We start from the raw sequence: 19043 nt of genomic DNA on the forward strand, positions 1-19043 counted from the left end.
TTGTCTTTTCCCCTGGTGCAGTCATCTTGGGGATGTCAGTTCATAAATGAACACAAAGGGGATTTACAGGTGGAAAAAAGTTTAAAATTTCAACTAACATTTATCACCAATTTGAAGTCTGAAAGTCCCACATCAGTGTTGCTTTTTTCCTTCCACTAGCAGATGGACCTTCATTTTGTCATTTGGAGGTGGGTCGTGGGTATGGACACTTCTCTCCCATTGACATTTAACCACTTCCAGGAAGCATTGGCAGCCCTGATTGAGGCTTTTATAGTCACTGCATCATTCACTTTGCATGCCACTACCATCCACAGGAAGTTCTCCCATGCTCCTGGCACAACAGGTCCCGAATTCCTACCATCAGAGGAGTAGGCCTGCAATTCAAATGCCAGCCAAAACAGCCCACAGAAGTGCATCAACTCCAAGGTCTTCCAGCATCCACACAATTAATAATCTGAAACACAAAGCAGAACCAAACTGTTAGGCCCAAAAATATGGAGTATAGAACATTGTTTGGCCAGCTTAGCCAAAGTTAGGCTAACAGTAGTTGCTGAGCCATTCCTGTCTCTCTGTGAAACCTGAGGGCATGCTTGCTTGAGCTGCAGAGAACGAGATAAGGGGGGGGGCACATTCTTGTACCAGAAGTGCTAGGAACAGTTTGTTTGGACATATGGAAACTTGCAGTTTCCACTCCCTGTTTCTGTTCTTCATCTGTTCTTAACTCCCTCCTTTCTCCTAGTTTCTGGTGCATGACAACAAAGCTGATAAGAAGTTGCTGAGGCATCACAAATTGTTTGTAGTGCCAAAGAAAATAGATATGCATGAATATTAGAAGCTTTCTAACTCATAAAGGGGGGGTTGAGTTGTTTTAACTATGACGCGACGGAACTGTCTATATAACCTCACTAATTATTGTAATCGGGGCTGGTTCTCTTTGGAGATGGGCCGCTCTCTATTGTTGTGTGCACTCTTCAATAAAGAGCTTGTGTTTGGACCTTGCTGGTGTTGCCTGTCTCTCTGCGGTCAGACAACGAACCGTGCCATCTGGGTTCGAGTCCCCGACAAATTCGGCGACTCCGCCGGGACTCGTCTGACTCTCCGGTGCGGGATCAGACTCTGAAGCAACGCAGCGTGCATCCTCTGGCTTCGAGGAGCCTTGCCTGGTAACCTGATCCCTGCGTCGGCGATAAGGCGAGTCCTGTGAACCAGCTGAAGCCTGTAGAAACCCAGCAACGTCTGCCTACCCGTTGAGTAGGATTCAGGTCTTCTGGGTTCGAGTCCTCGACAAAACTTCTCCCCCTATGTAGCGGGAGGTACACATTTAAACATAATTTAAATATTTAACTAAACTTATTAACTTGTACTTAGACCCATCTATGCCTATGTCCCTCTTTCCCCTCCCCCTTTTTTCCCTTCTTTAAATTTTAGCTGTGCTTTGAGCACCCACTGGGGGCTTAGCAAATTCATCAGCTCTTATTTGCTTAGCCTTAGGGCTTGTTGGGGCTGGACACATGAAAATTATTAATCTTGCCAGTGAGAACATATTTCACTGGAGAGTGGGCAATTTTCAGTAACATGGGGGGAAATCCCACTAGAAATTTCTAATGCTGCAAAGCACAACTTAGTGCCAAAACCTCTTTTGCACAGGGGATGAATCCCCTTTCTACTTCACTTAAAAGGTTTGGAGGTATAAGGCAAAGGGCAGAGCCCTGCTCCATGGGCCTGACTCAGCACAGCTTCCATCCTCCTTTCTGTTATTGCCACTGCAGCACAAATGATTGTCCCAACCTGGGGCTATGTTAGGGATGGGGCTTAGGCTAAGGCTTGTTTTAACTGGAACATGGCTTTTTGTTTCAAAGGGCTATAATTCTAGATCATCCCCTTCTTTAACAATTCATGTAAAGGCACTGCTTTCTCTACGAATCCCTCAATAAAATCTCGGGCAAAATTAACTATTCCCAGAAAGAATCTAAGAAATGTGACATCTGTGGGAGCTGGTAATTTAAGAATCAGCTCCACTCTCTATTAGTCAGGAGAATACCTCTTCTGTCCCCAAATCACTCTAAGTACATATTGTGAGCACAACTGGGCTTTCTTTGGGCTTATTTTAAATCCAGTTTCCTGAATCTTTTGTAACACCCTATCAGATACTTCCAAATTCTCCTCCCTGCTCTGAGTGCAAACCAGGATATCATGAAGATAAAAAATCACACTGTCCCTCTCAAGCATCCCATCCCACATCTTGACACATACAAATAATAGGGCAAAATTCCAGCCCTTGGGGACTCTGACATAACATAACTGCTTCCCTTGAAATGCAAAAGCAAATTTGCAATTGCTATCCCGATGTAAAGGAATACGAAAAAAAGCATTGGCCAAATCCAAAACTGAAAACCACTGGGCCCCTCCTATAATGGATGCCATCACCTCCTGATATTTAGCCACAATGGTAGTCTTTCTCACTGATTCGTCACTGAGCTTCTGCATAGATATTTCCTCATCTCCATCCTGCCTGGCTTCTGACTACAGATTGAGACAGTACATGAATGCTCTCAACTTATCCTGCACCCCCTTTTTCTGTATAAACAAATGTTAACAAGAGTAAATATTTAAAAACAAATAATAGATCCAGACAAGTTATCAGCTTGACCAATTGTCCAATTTTAATCATCTTCTAGTTATGAGGAATGTAGCATGGCAACCTGCTCCTGACCACTTCCCATGGTCAAAGGCGATACCATAGTACCCAGCCTGTTTCTCTTCTTCAGGACCCTTTACAATACCCACACACTTCTGTGGCTACCACCCCCACTTGAGCCAGTTAAAAATAGTTCTCAAAGTCCCACAAATAAAGTCCATCACCATAACACAAATATTCATATTCAGCTCTGGCTTTTCCACCAGACACAGAGTTCTTCTCCTGTCTCAGTTTGCCACTCCCAGCTCTTTCTACCTGGAACTAAGCCTCATCTGTGTCTACTGGGGGTCAGCTCCCCAACTCCTCTGCCCATGGGAAACACAAGCACTCCCCCCTACACTCGTCCCACTGTTGCTCTACAGGTTAGTGATAGGAACATGCCAACCTCCAAGCATCTCCCTGGGGTGTCTAGGTCCTGTGCCAGTGGACTCGAAGAGTATTCACAGATTTGCTGCTTCCAAAGAAGCAGAAACCCCCAACTCACCAGTTATTCCTCAGATCACCACTCTGCTTAACACACAGCACTTAGATATGTTTATAGTGAAAATGAGTAAACAAATTATTTAACCGAGTGTGTAGTTTCAAGTGACAGTAATTAGAAGTATTGAAAACCAATTTTATATATAAAATAAAAACATAACACACATTGTAGAATCTAGGCTTAATTAACAGGATACACTCATATTCTACAGAGCAATGCTCACCCAAAGTCCTTCCAGTATTTTACAGCTCTGACCCTCCATTCATAAGACAAACATGCTGTTAGCTGGCTGCTTCAGTGAAGGATACAAGGTGTATCTCTGCAGCCCTAGATATCATCCAGCAATCCATTAGCTCTATTCATAAAGAGGATCCCATTCTGCTGTTTATTTCTTCCTACAATTTCCCCTTCCTGAAGATTTTTGCAATCTCTTGTTTAGCATTTGCATCAGTGTTCAAACAGGCATTCATTGTGGGGTATACAATGACCAGTCAGAGATAAGTGTCTGTTACCTCCCATTTGGGAGGAAACTATCTGAGACATGTCACCTCCAAGTTACCTGCCTTAAGAACATAATTTTAAGTACAGTCATAACTCCTTAAATAGATTACTAGCTCTCAGTGGAGACCTCACATGCCATCCTTTAGTGAATTATTATGCATATATTTGACCCAGAGGATCCCTGTAAAACTCTATGCACCCCTTGTGCTCTCTGCCAGTTGGTACCTGGAGGTTCCGGGATCACAGAAGTGTTATAGTGGGAGTCATCATATGTTGATATTACCCACCTTTACAACTTTTTTCTTAGCATGTGAGCATTGTTCATTCTTTGGAGAAATGTTGCATTGTTAGTTTTGGTTTTGGGTGAACTGTTGCAAACAGCAAGAAAATTTTCTCTCTGTCTTCATCTCTCTAACTGGAATTAATTCTTGGGGCTGAGCTTCCTTAAAGTGGGGATTGCATGCTGTTTGGCCACCTCTGTTTAAGAATGGGTGTATACAGTGTAAAATGGCACTAACAGAATGCTCAGACTTTGCATTGCTGATTTCTCCTTCAATGGAAAACTGACTCCAAAGATCCTACATCTGCTATTACTCAGCAGAGAGATGATACTTTAGGATTTCATTTATGGTACAACTCATTACCCAAATTTTCCCCATTATATTCTATCTCTTATTAAATTCACTAATCATTAAATGGGCTTGACTGGCCTCTATAGGTTGTCAATGCCCTTTATTCAGAGGACAAGATAAATGCAGCTAGATCTTCTAATTTACTCCTCACTGTGGTGACCACCTCACAGGGTCATTCTGGCAGTGAGAGTTTGTCATAGCACAGCAGTGCTCTGGCTATGTCATTTCACTACTCTCCAAAATCCCCCTGTCACCTAGAGATTCCTCTGGACCAGCAGAATTCCCAACTGCCTGGTTAAACTGGATTTCCATCTAATTTGTACTGCTGTGGGAGGGGTAGTGGGAAGGTAGGGGTATATGTGTAAGACATATGCAAACAAAGTAGGCAGAGTCCGCAGTATGGTCCAGTGGCCATGATACTGGATTAGCAATCAGGAGACCTAGGTGCTAGTCTAACCTGTGACCCTGGGTAAATTGCTTCCCTGTCTGTGCCTCTTTTTACCCACTTACCCTTTGTTTACGTGGACTGTAAACTTCTTGGGGCAGGAACTCCGAAAGCACAGTAGTCTCAGTTGAGGCCATCTGATGTTATAAATAGATGACAATGAAGGATCTAACCAAAAAATATTTTTCCTCCCATCATCAGTCTCCTGAGCCAAGCAGTTCCTTGCTGCTTAATTTTTGAATACTCTGTGCATTCCCTAGTTCCATTTCTTGAAGCAGTAGGGTAGATTGTCTTTTATCTTAACCATTCATCCTGTTTATTTTGCCTCCATCTGAGGGAAAATCAGTCGCTTTGCTCTCATTGTTGTGTTTTCTCTTCAAACAATCTGTTATATTTCTGAAGAAGACTGAATTGTTTACACTTGAACTGTAAACATGTATCATTATTATTGAGTCAAGGTAGGTGAGGTAATATCTTTTTATTGGACCAATGTGTCTTGGTATAAAGGACAAGCTTTCAAGCTTCTCAGAGCTCTTCTTCAGGTCTTAAGAAAAAAAACCAACAGAATGTCCAAGCTAAATACAAGGTGGGACAGATTGTTAAGCATAAAGATTTAACACAGGGATCGGCAACCTTTGTCATGCGGCTCGCCAGGATAAGCACCCTGGCGGGCCGGGCCGGTTTGTTTACCTGCCGCGTCCACAGGTTCGGCCGATCGCGGATCCCACTGGGCACGGTTCACCGCTCCAGGCCAATGGGGGCAGTGGGATGTGGCGGCCAGCACATCCCTCAGCCTGCGCCACTTCCCGCAGCCCCCATTGGCCTGGGACTTCTTTGAGTGTCTGTGGGAGCTTGCTTCTGATGATTAACTTGGTGAGTTTGAGGAGTTATTTGAAGGCCCAAAGCAGGGATTCAGGAAATATTTCTTTCAGGATGAGTTCCCTATCAAGTATGGGTTGAAATTGTTTGGGTTCTAGTGTGGTGTGGCAAATCACAACTAAGGGTGTGGTAAGTGGTTTTTTTTTTCTGCATTAAAGCATGTACTTTGTGGGTATTTGGGTTGCCTGTTTCATGATGTAATCTACTTCTCAGGTGGAGTGTTCTTGTTTAGTGAAGATGCTTTTAAGTGTATTTAGGCGCGTATACCTTCCAGATTTCTCTTCAGAGAAAAGTCTGCTGTGTCTGGCTGTAGATAACAGCTTTTATGGTGTGTCTGGAGTGGTTGCTGCAACTGTGGCAATAAGTGTAGTGATCCATAGAGTTTTTGGGTATACTCATTTCTTGGGTGCCATTGTTGAAGCTGATTTTGGTGTCCAAGAATGTGTAGCTTGTGTGCAAGCATCCTAGGGAGTGTTTGATGGGTCAGGGGAGACTGTTGATGTTGTGAAGGAAATCTATGAGTGTGTTTAGTTTGACTGTGCATAGGATGAAAATATCATTGATATATCTCAGGTATATCATTGGATTCATGCATAGGTGGAGGGTATAAAAAGCCAGGGGAGGCTAACCCTTCCCAAACAGCCGGCCCAACATGTTTAGAGCATGCTTTCTGAAAGGGTGGTGCCCCAGCTATTGCCCGCTATTGCTCATCCTCTTCCCCTGTGCCTCTGCCTCTTCCCATCCCTGCTTTGCCTTCTGGGGGCCTTGCGGGAGGGGGTGAAGAGGTGCATGTGAGTGGTGAGTGGCTGGCTGGTGAGTGGGCAGGTGGGATGGGGGAGGGGGAGAAGAGTTTCATGCCCGGTGAATGACGGGTCAGCTTGGCTGGCCACCTGGCGGCAGGGCAGGGGAGATCTGGGGGAGGAGGAAAATAGGCGCGAGCAGCAGGTGGGGGGGGGGGGAGGGAAGGGGGCGAAGAGGCACAAGCAGTGGATGGGGAACTGGGAGAGGGGGCAAAGAGGCATGAACAGCAGATGGGGATGCCTCAGGGAGGGGGCTGAGGGGGTCGGGGTGAAGCATGGGTGGGGCTTTGGGGGGAGGAGGCTGAGTGGGGTCAGCCCTCATTGGTCGGGCACATACAGCATCCCCAAATAGAGGAGTTACGCGCCGTGCATGGATTCATGGTGCATTTTTCCAGAAATTCTTCTTGGAGATGGTCCATGAAGAGGCTGACAAATTTGGTAGCCATTCTAGTACACATGGCTGTTCCCATGGTTTGGACAAAGTTTTTGCTGTTAAGTATAAAGTTGTTGTGGGTGAGGGTGAAATTGATGACTTTGGCAATGTATTTGGGTTGGATTTCCAAGTATTCTTCATTATTTTGTAGGCATTTGAGGCAGGTAGTGATGTTGTCATGGTGAGGAATGTTGGTGTACAGAGACGTGACATCCATGGTGGCAAGGATGGTGGTCTGGAGGAGGTTGTTGATGTTGTTGAGTTTCTGGAAGAAGTTAGTAGTATGTAGGAAGAAATTGGTCCTTTGGATTGTGAGTGGTTTGAGGATGGTTTCTCTGAATCCTGATATTTATTTAGAAAAAAAAATGACATGGCCAGATATGATGGCTTTTCCTGGGTTCCCTTTTTTGTGTATCTTGGGAAATATGTAGAAGGTTCCTGGGATGGATTCATGGGAGATGAGGTTATAGAGTTGTTTTGGGGAAGAATTTCATATTATCTTTAAATTCTTGTTTGAAGTGTAGTATGGAGTCTCCTCTGAGTTCTTCATAGTATGTGGTGTTGGAGAGTTGCCTATTAGCTTTAATATAGTCATCACAACTGAGAGCTACAATGGTTTTATCACTATCTGGTGGTTGGATTTCATGGACTGTATAGCTATTCTCTTGGTGGTGGAGAGACTGTGGTGGATGTAATGTAAATACATTTTATTTATTTATTATTAGTGCATTGATAGTCTCTCCACTAAAATTAATCTGTCAAATGGCTCACTCTTCCATTTAACTAAAAAAATGGGTTTTTAGGTATTGTGGTGACTTGGGGAATCTCTCTATGCACAACTTATGAATTCTGGTTGATGTTATGAAATTGCTGTATCACTGGATGTTTCAGTGTATGTGGAGTTAGCCTTATGTTGTCAGTCTGTGTCATATAACTCCCAGACCAGGAACAATAGAGGGTCATTAAACCTTGATGGCTCCCACTGAAATGGAAGCACCTTGGGACAATGGGATGTCCACATTGTATGTTAAACCAGTTTTCTTCAACATCACGGTAGGCCACTGGGCTTTGGAGAGTGGAAAATCCCCTGATAGGAGAACAAAGAAATCAGGTGTTAACACTGGAGCTTAAAAATCACCAATTGGCAGAGTTCTTTCATAGCAGCGGGGACTTGTTTAACTGTGGAAGCAGCCAAGGAAAAAGCAAAGTGTCTGTTCCAGGGAGAGAGAGAGAGAGAATCCATAAATGGGAGGTGAAGCCATGCGCAAGAGCTGGGATCTTAGAGTCCCTAAAGGACTCTTGAACATTCTTTGGGCTTAGGTCAGAGTACTGAGGAAATTGAAACATGAAATGTGTACAGGTGTTTTTGTTTTGTTTAGTCTGTGTCTATATATTTCCTGTGTTGGCTAAAAAAGGGTGATTGGTTCTTGGAACACTTACAAAGCCTGTATTTATGTTTTCTTCAACTATTGCATGTCCTGAAGAAGTGAACTCTAAACCCAGAGTGCCTACAAGGTTGGAGCTTGGGAAAGGGTGTGCTTAAGATACTGAGGAGTTGGGGGAATGGGTGAGCACTCGCTCTGGGGGGTTTAAGGCAGTTGGTCTGTGAGGTCCTATTTCTGTAAAGGGGTACAAACAGACAGCCTGTGTCCAGAAAGTGTGTCAGAGCAGCCAAGAAAAGAGACGGTATTGCAGCTTACTCAAACAAAGTAAAGTTTAAGAGAAGAAGAGCCTGTTTTGGTGGCATCCAAACACAGCAGCCTTGTGAATGTCCAGCTAGGGGAACTCTATCATGGCTGAGTGACAGGTATAATAATAGCAAATACCCCTTTATTTTATCCCACCTAATCTTTCTCACTTCTATTACGGTCCTCCTCAAAAACTGTAGAGTTGTTTGTTTGGTGTGCATTTTGTTTTTAAGCAATGCTATATGACACTTTATATGTTTGAGATGTGTGGCTATTTTCATTCTTAAATAGATGGGTTTAACCCTCTCACAGTGCATGTGCAAATTTTAATATGAACAGAACTTACATGAGGATGAATTTTGTCAAACAGATATTTTTATGTCAAGTATATAATAGTTCAGACTGCTTTTGACTGTTATAATAAAATGCATTACAATCCAGCTTTGGGCACAGAGGCAGGAGTAAGGATGGGGTGGGAAGGGGGACATGTTGGTTATATTTGGTTATATATAGATAACACACAATCTCTCTCTCTCTCTCTCTCTCTCTCTCTCTCTGTATGTATGTATGTATATACATACACACATCTAAACCCTTACCTCACTGTCAGATGTCACTTAGGGCATGAAAAAAGTTCTGCCATCCCTTACTATCATACCATTTGCTGGAATGGCTACCTTGTTGTGTTTCTATAACAACTGTTTTATGAGGATAAATTGTTGGCCCATCACTCAATCACCAACATGGAGTACCAGTGAGCTGTTTTTTATTTGGTCCCTGCCCTTTGACCAGTTCAATATGGGTGGCCCTACTAGGAGTTAAAACTCCCACCAGCAGAGCACTTGAGGTCACTGGACACACAAGCCTTCCCACCATATCATGGTGCAATCATGGGAGTGATGTCTATATACATATTAAACAGAAAAATCTATATTTTAAAAGTTAAGATTGTAAAATCAAACATTCAGAAATTAGGAAACACCAGTATTAAGGTTGCCTGCACAACCTTGGGCATATGCATTATGATAGCTTTTAATTACATGATCATATACTATCTTTCTTCCCCACCAGAATCCTGGTCTCATTCAGCTTGGCAAAATTATAAGCAACTGAAAACAGGGCATTTGATTGTATCTTCAAATTGCTAGTTCTAGAGCACACCAAAAAGAGGCTATTCTTGACTTAGTTTTAAGTAACATTCAGGAGCTAATTTAAGAAATGATAGAAGCAGAGCCACCTAAAGTAATATTGGCTACAACATAATTGGGTAATAAATTGGATGAAACCTATGCTTTATAACAGGGATCGGCAGCCTTTGGCACACGACTCGCCAGGTTAAGCACCCTGGCAGGCCAGGCCGGTTTGTCTACTGGCTGCGTCTGCAGGTTCGGTTGATTGCGGCTCCCACTGGCCGCGGTTCGCCGTCCCAGGCCAATGGGGGCTGTGGGAAGTGGCGCGGGCTGAGGGATGTGCTGGCCGCTGCTTCCTGCTGCCCCCATTGGCCTGGGACGGCGAACCGCGGCCAGTGGTAGCCGCGATCGGCCGAACCTGCGGAAGCAGCAGGTAAACAAACTGGCCCGCCCCGCCGGGGTCCTTACCCTGGCGTGCCGTGTGCCAAAGGTTGCCAATCCCTGCTTTATAATGAACTCATTCTGATTATTGTCATTCTCTTTGACTCAATCCTAAATTGAAGATGATGAAAATGAGATTATAACATCACAATTGTTCTTCAGCTTTGGTTCTGGCTCTAGCAGTTCTTGAGATAGACGCTATTAAGATCAGGTAGTAAACAAAATTAGTGGAAATCAGCAAAATGGTAATCTACAGAATGAGAATTTACCACAAAGTTTGTTATACATCCTTGGAAAGCTGTGATGCTCAGCTGTCCAGTGGGTATACATTAGTTTCTATCCCTTGTAGTCCATACAATATGGTCTCTCAGCAAAAGAAAATATATTGGCCTTTACCAGCCAGGACAGGGTACTTTCAACATCCCAAATATTATTATCCAGGCCATCCATAGTGAAATACCCAGCAACTAATGGAACTCCTTTCTGATCTTGGTAGGTCCACTGTGGTAAAGTTTAATCCATGTTTACAGCGGATGTCTTTTGCAAATTGGATACATTTACTGAAATTACTTACCAGCTATATATATTTTAACCACTATTAAAACCATGTAAAGTGGGGACAGGGGGGAACTTGGCTGTAAGGAAAAAGAACAAATAATTATGATATATATATTTTTTTCTCCCTCAAGTACTCCAAGTGTGTCTCTATTTTAATTTATCATTATGATGTTAATTTATTAAAATTCCCTCAGGCTATTTAACTATTCTGCAAATTCCAACTAATCTGATAGCTATAAATAGATACTTATACATTTTAGTGCACTATGGCTTCAGATTTGAAATATTCTTTATTATTATGCTAAAACAGTATTTGTATTCCAGATTCATGTATTCCCTGTGTTGGAAAAAATAGATCTGTCATGGGGTGGACTGGCTTTTTAACAGGAGTTGGACTAAACCCCACCTGTGCCTAATTATCCTCTTCCCAGGTGATGAGTCTAGGCTTCAGATTGGGCTGATTGGTTGGTTCAGGTGAGTAGGTATCACATGATTATAACCTGGAAGCAGTTTTTCCATAAAAGAGGGATTGCTCCCTCAGAGAGGGGAAATCAGGAGCTAGGAAAGACCTAGGGGATGACTCTGGAGAGACTCAGGGTGGGATTCACAAAGGTATTTAGGAGCCAAAGGGCTAGATTCACAAAAAGGCCTTAGTTGCCTAGATACCACTTTAGTTGCCTAAATCCCAGAATCAGGCCCAATTGGGATTCAAAAAATTCCTGATCAGCTGCCCCCAAGCCCTGTAGGGTACCTAAAATCACTCAGCACCTGTCTTTTTGCAGTAAAAGTTGCTTAGGTGCCCATGTTTGTGCTATGTGTATTTTGCGATGGCATTATTGATCAGCAAATCATGAGTTTTTAAATGATACCTCACAAGGCATACCTTGTACAAACATTATTACAATTTAAATAATAATTAAAACAAATCATTTACAGAAACTGGGTCCCATTCTGCACTCCCTGGCCCCACTGAGTTCAGTGCAAACTGCTCTTCTGTGTTCAGTATGTTAACTTGAATTCTGTCCACACAAGACTAGATTTTGATACTTAGGGTGACTAGCATATTACTCCACAAAGGATCCCATTGGCTTCACTTGTGGAGTGGGATTCTACTGGACATGAGTAAAGGTACTGAAATCTGGCTAGAGGGGATAATGCTCCATATATATATGCATAAACAGGTGCATGTGAAATCATAGTGTTATTTGTATTTTGCATAAGCCGTTTGCTGTTCATACTCATTTTCTGCCACAGAGCAGAAATTTCAGAGAGCATGTGGTCAAGTGAACAATTTGCAAGCAACCCACATGCTGAACAGTATTTGTCCAAAATATCTGGTGAATACTTACAAATGCTGTACATACAAATACAGTCATTGACACTGGGTCACAAATCACTGAACAAAAAGAGCTAAAATGAATGTAATTGTTTGTTGACAAATGTTACTTGACCTGCTTTAGTCAGGAATGCAGGAAGCTGCCTTTCTACATAATATGATGCAACATCCCTTGGATCTGAAGCTTAACAAGGTAACATATTCCCCATATTTACTACACATTTTAATTAAAAATCTAAACTAGTAGTGAGCCAATAATTATTGGTTTTCTTGTTTTGCTTTGTTTTGGCCAGCAAATCAAAAAATCAGGGGGAATGTTCGATTCAGTTTTGAAAATTTTTAGTTTGTAAATGTTCATTTCAGTGGTCTTATCATTAGTCAATTGACTGTTCTGGGGTGGGTTGCTCTCAATCTTTCCTGTTGATGCTGTTCGACTGTGTAACAATACTTAGGGTTAACCAAAAATGCATTTTTTGGTGAATAAACTATTCTCCAGAAAAATAACACCCAACTCTAGTACACACACAAAATGGAAGATAGTCCTTGCCTCAAAGAGCTCGTCAACTAATAGCTGAACACTGACAAGTAGATTGTAGTAGCTATGCAACAGCCCTATGGAGAGGGCAGTGTGAAGCCACATCTCCCTAGGAGGAGCACGGGTGAGATTGTTCTTCAATCTCTCCGAAGGCTTCTCTGTAAGCATGAAGAGGGGTGCATAAGGTGCATTGCACATCGAATGACACGTGTTGCTCTCCATGGATGCTCACCACTTTAGCTCTAGATCAATGCAATGACAGGGTGGGCCAATGGCCATACCTCCTTGTTTCTCTTCAGTCAGTACAGTCCTTGGGAGAAGCAGTGAGCGTTCTGTGAAGTTCCTTGCTCAGCAGTGAATGAAGAGAGGGAGGCATCTTCATGAATTCATAGATTTCAAGGCAAGAAGGGACCAATGTGGTCATCTAATCTGACCTTCTGTACAACACAGGTCATAGAATTTCCCCCAAAATAATTCCTAGAGCATAGCTTTTAGAAAAAAACATACAACCTTGATTTAAAATTGCCAGTGATGAAGTCACACCAACCATTAGTAAATTGCTCCAATGGTTAATTAACCTCCACGTTTAAAGTTTATGCCTTACTTTCATGCAACCCCCCTTTGCACAGCCATGCAATGGCCATTACAGTCTGGCACTGACATGCTTCAGAAGCCTGGGAAGGGATCCTTTTGCAGATAATCCAAAAAGAGCAGGAACTACATTAAAGTAATTCTCTCCACCTCCTGCACATAACACACTGATTGATTAAATCTAGTGCCTCCCCTCCCTAAAAAATTGCATAATCTGAAAACATTCCAGAAACAAAGAAAGGTGTAAACAGAAGTTTCAACAAGCACTTGGCCCTTAAAAAGACAGTTTGCCTTAAAGTGAGAGCATCTGAAAACCATAAAGACTGCCTGGGGAAGAAAATGTCAAAATGTGACATGAGAGTACTGTTCTTGGAAAGCCAAGTCATATCACAATGGCACAAGGGGATAAACTAAATAACAAAATAGTGACTCCAATGGAGCTCAAAACACAAGTTGTATGCTTTCCTGGGAAGTGAGTAGCTATCAATATAGCCATAACCTCGAGTGGTAAACTACAGGGTGTGTAATGCCTTTCATATGAGACTAAAGAAAACATGAGACTCTGCTAATGTTACTTGTGACTGAGAAAGCCCCTGGTTGCATGGGGTCTTAAGTGAAGATAAAAAGCCAGATAATGGATCATTTGACACTTAGCCACTCTCACCCCATGGATAGCAGTAAATTAATGTGGCAGACATAATCAAGAACCTTCAGATGTCTGTGTTAGCAGATCATAGGCAGACATAAATGAACACCACTGTCTGTACAACTCAACATGTGTTCTACATGATTTTGTCTTTATTTACTGAAATGTAAAAAAAAAAAATCAGCAAAAATAGTTTACAGCAATTATTTATAGTAATAAGCAATTCAGCTTATTTAACGTGAATATGCGGTCCGTTTTCTCACACTCAAATACAGACACAAGAGTTATTGAGCTGTACTCGTTACATAAATTGAGGATTTGGCCTGTACACATGTGGTTATAACTCCAAAGGATGCAATAAGAATCTTGTCTGCCCCTTTAACTGTTTTTTGCCAGGCCTCTGGTGATTGGTTTGGGGAGCCCTTTATCCCAGCTATGTTAAGTAGCATCCAATTCCATATATAATATCCACAAGTATTGTATGCTTGGAGTCAGGGCCGGCTCCAGCATTTCTGCCGCCCCAAGCAAAAAAAAAAGCCGCGATCGCGATCGGCGGCGGCAATTGGGGGAAAAAAAAAAGCCGCGATCGGCGGCGGCAGTTCAGCGGCAGGTGCTTCGCTCCTAGAGAGAGTGAGGGACCTGCCGCCCCCGAATTGCCGCAGGTGCCGCCCCTCTCCCTTGGCCGCCCCAAGCACCTGCTTGTTAAGCTGGTGCCTGGAGCCGGCCCTGCTTGGAGTTCACCTTCTATGAATCTCTGTGCAGCTAAAACCCTTTGACTGGAAGGTTCTCAGTCCAAAACCCACTGAAGTTACTAGAAATATTCCCTTTGATCTCAATGGGCTTATCAGGCCCAAAGGCTCCCAAAAGATCATAAGCCCATTTAAATTCAAGATACATTTTGCTATCTATACCCCCAGCACTAATTTTCCAACTGCCACAAAGTCTGTTTATTTTGCTTTCTTCTCCCTCAGGAAAGTGGCAATGGCAAAATAAGCTGCTGTTATTTATTGCAAGAGTTCAGTAAAATATTAAAATAAATAATTTGAAATATAAACCATCATAATGGGAATTGTTATGTATGTTCTATCTGAACCTGAAAATCTGGTGGAGGCATTTAAAAACATGGTACCTCTTAAACTGATTATGGTCTTTCCATTATATTCAGAGCATTTCTAAACAAGCAAGAAATAATAAATATATATCATTTTTGTAGTTGTACAGGATATTATTCCAGGCTCATGAACAAATACAGATACACAATGAATATTCAGCATACTCATTGGAGCTATTGGTCTCAATCCTGCAAACGCTTATGCACATGTTTGGAACTACACCCAGTAGTAAAGTTAAGTGTTAGCAGGATCAGGATTTTAGTTCTATTCTTCCGAAGGCTAGCCAGAACATTTGATTAATTTGAATATAAAGGCTAAACTTAGACAATATTTATCTATAACATATATAGATAGAAACACAAAACCCATATTTGAATAATGCTATTAAAGCTGCAAAGACAAACCCTCAAAAGTTAGAAAATACCAGAATTAATGTTCTCTGTACAACTTTAATTTAGCCCTCTTGTGTATATGCATTATACTATTCTTTAAGTCCACAATCATATACTATACTAATACTCTCACTCTTTCTTTCTCTCTCTCTCTCTTGAAATATTTTTACTTTGTGTAATTTCCTAGGCTTCTAGAAAAGCAAACTGAAAGAAAAAACAAAAAGAAAAAAACAAACAAACAAAAAAACCCAATTCCATCATGTGGCATCATCTTGACACCCACATGGGTCAACAGCAAGGTTATAACTTTAAGATCACCACACAGACCACTGGCACTTGATTGTCTGTCTCCCAACCTGGTCTCCATCCCCAGGCTTATTGTCCAATCTCAGTGTCTCCCTGCCCCAGTTCCTTGTCCCAGTCTCTTTTCCCAGCCATTCCTATTTCTCTCCTGCCATATGTCAGTTCCTCATCAGATTGGTCTCTTCTCCTGTCCCACTGGTTCCTCTGCTCCAGTCCTGGTCTCCATGCCTAGTCTGTCCTAGTTTCTCTCCCCTCCACTCAGCCTCCAGTTCTAGTTTCTCCCTGCCATGCTTCTTGTCAGAATCTATTCCCTTCACCTCCCAGGTCCAGCTTTTGCCCCATCCATATTTGTTACTTCTCACGCCGGGCACCAGCAAGGAGTCACTTAGTCAACAGTGCCCAAATCTTTATAGAAAGGAGTAGCAATTGCAGGGAAAGTCCTTTTTGGTTTCTGAAGCCCTGGGTTGCTTGTTGCTTGTTGAGGCTGGTGCATGTGCAATCCAGATAGCATAAATGAGCTCTGAGGGGCTGGAGCATACCCAGTGCAGAAGGAATCTTCAGAGAACTTACCTGTCAAACTCTACTAGAGAGACATAGTGGGTTAGGTAATATCTTTTATTGGACTAACTTGGTGAAAGAGAGAAGCTTTAAAGTTCCACAGTGCTCTTCTTCAGGTCTCTACTGAGCATGTGTGAACAAGACTTACACCCAAATTTGTCCAAGATATCTTCAGTGGAAGAGCAAAAGGCATGACCCTGCACTAGGGTGACCCCTTTGTCAAATTTCAAGGGGCTTCAACAAAACTGTTCTGAGCTTATTAGAAATATTCTTACAACCATCTATTTTTCCTTAACTTCATTCTTGGAAATGGCTGAACCATGTTTGCTGAACATTTCTAGAAATATTCAGCCTGAGGCAGACACCTGGCATAGAAAATGTCAGCCTGAGTGACTGAAGTTTGGCAAAGTTATAAGCAACTGAAAATAGGGTCTTATAATAGGAAGTGACAGTCAACCTACCTATAATATTTCTTACATATTAATAATCCCCTTTAAATTCTTTCCTAGCATAGATTTATATTAATTACTTAATTTATGCAAATATATTTGAATTTAGCACAGCTGATTATGTATAAATTGCTTGCTCACTTGGGGTGAGTAATTTTTTAAAAAATGTTTGATTGTGATGGGCAAGTAAAATATCTTCACGGTGTTCTATTTTATTTTTTAAAATGATCAAGATTTTGTGCCTATGCTTGGTGAAACTTCATTAGAGTTTTGGCAAGGTTGTATCATAGGCATCAATGTGGGATTGTTATGTGGTAAAACTATGAGTGATTTATGCAGGTTATTCCAAATTAATTCCCCTAAAACCTAGTAATGGGGGACACTGTTCAAGTTGGACCAGATCTTTCAGGAATAAAGTGGGATTCTGTGTCCCTGGGATATTAGTCTAAGACACTGTGCTAGAGGTCAATGTTAATCATCAAGGCCCAGAAGCATCTGATCTCAGTTATCCTCACAGAAAGGCAGACCGGAGATATAAAATGGGTAGGAGAAAGAGGAAGAGAATGACTGCTTGCTGGACAGGCCAGGAGAGTTGAATAGTTACTTAGGTAACAAGACTATGTGTATTGGAAATCCTTTTGAAGCAGCTCTGAGGATTTTGGTTTTTGTTGTTCCTCTCCCTCTCCTCCTCCCTCCCCCCGCCTGGAGGAAAAGGAGTTTGGGACTCCCATAAATTTATTTTCCATAAATACAGAGGGAAGCAGGTCTCTTAATGCTGAAGTATTAGCATTTGAGACTTTTGTTTGATGGGACCCTGAAAAGAGTTAACTTTGAGGTTGAGTTTGGATATTTATTTTGTCTCTGTTTTCTTGTCTAATCTTGTTTAGGCTCAATCACCACTTTATACCATACCGTTGGGTACTCTGTGTGCTGAAAGGGGAGAAAAAATCGTAAATGTTTCAAAGTTTTCTAAAACATAATTAGATCTATTTTTGACTCTTAACGTTACTATGAGTCCAAGAGGGAGCCACAGAAGTGGCTTAAAGTGACCTAAAATAGCATTTCTAAACATAACAATATCAACGCTTTACAGTTCAATATCTCATAGTCCTGGAGGTTTAGAAGTCAGTGCTGGTCCCATAGGGCTCTCCCCTTTAGAATGGTATAAAGTTCCTTTGTCTATCCTTGCAGGGCCAGGAGACATTGGACTTTAATGCTGTAAGATTGCAAGGTATAGAAAATGACTTAATTTTGCCTGTCCCTAGGCCTTGAACAGCTGCAACTTTGGTGGTGTGTGTGGGTGGGGGGGAGGGGTGCTACATTTTTTGAGTGTGAATGAGGGAATGCCAAGCAAACTTTTAAGAGTGGATATCTAAAACTGTTAAAGGGTTTGGCTATTAGAAAAATCCTATGGAGAGAAATTAGAGGTACAGGTGAATCACTCAAAAATGCATGACATAATTTAAGTTATATCATGGCCCTACAACATACTGATTACTATGATTACACAACCACCTGATTGCTATGGCATTAGTCAATGCTCTCCTTACTCTTGCCCTGCTTTCCTATTTATTCCCTTCTGTAAATCCAACATGCAGTTACTAAAACAACCACTCTTTTCCTGCTTCACTAACCATATTACCTTCCCTCTTTCCCACTTTGAATTTTGACTTTGACTCCTACTACATTATTTCACATTCAACTCAAGCGTATTCTCTTGCTTATTTCAAACTTTTCTATTCCTTTTCAATAGGTAGATATTTTCCGTCATCTCCTTGTGAACCCACCCATGAAGTTGTGCCCCACCTCCCCATGCTTCACTCAAATAAAAGCCTATCACTGCTCTCTTTCATCTCCCCACCTCTGGAGGGGTGGGGGGAATCAACTGGGGGACCAACAAGAGACTCCCTACTTGGAATTATTTTTTTCCGTTACATGTTGCTGCTCCACCTATTGGTGGGAGGTCTGGAGCATCATAAAACACTCAATCAACCTCCTGCTGCCAGCACTGTAGATTCATGTGTGCTCAAGTCACCAGCCAGTGAATGGGAGCGGTGAGGGAGCTCATGGGGTACTAAACGAGAGACAGAGAGAGAGAGAGAGAGAGAGAGAGAGAGAGTGAACGAATGAATGAACACACTGTACTCTCCTGACATAGGCACTGACTTCCCCTTTTTCCCGTGGGTGCTTGACCCCCTCCTCTGCCCCCGGCCCCGCCCCCACTCCACCCCTTCCATAAGGCCCCTGCTGTTTGGCAGTGGCCAGGTGGGAAACGCTGGGAGGTAGGCGGAGGAGCGGGGACGCGGCATGCTCAGGCGGGAGGAGGAGGTGGGGCAAGAGGGGAGGGGATCTTGGCTGCCGGTGGGTGCAGAGCACCCACTAATTTTTCCCCATGGGTGCTCCAGCCTTAGAGCACCCACGGAGTCGGCACCTAT

This window comes from Emys orbicularis, chromosome 1, assembly GCF_028017835.1.
Source record: "Emys orbicularis isolate rEmyOrb1 chromosome 1, rEmyOrb1.hap1, whole genome shotgun sequence".
In the NCBI taxonomy this organism is placed as follows: Eukaryota; Metazoa; Chordata; order Testudines; family Emydidae; genus Emys; species Emys orbicularis.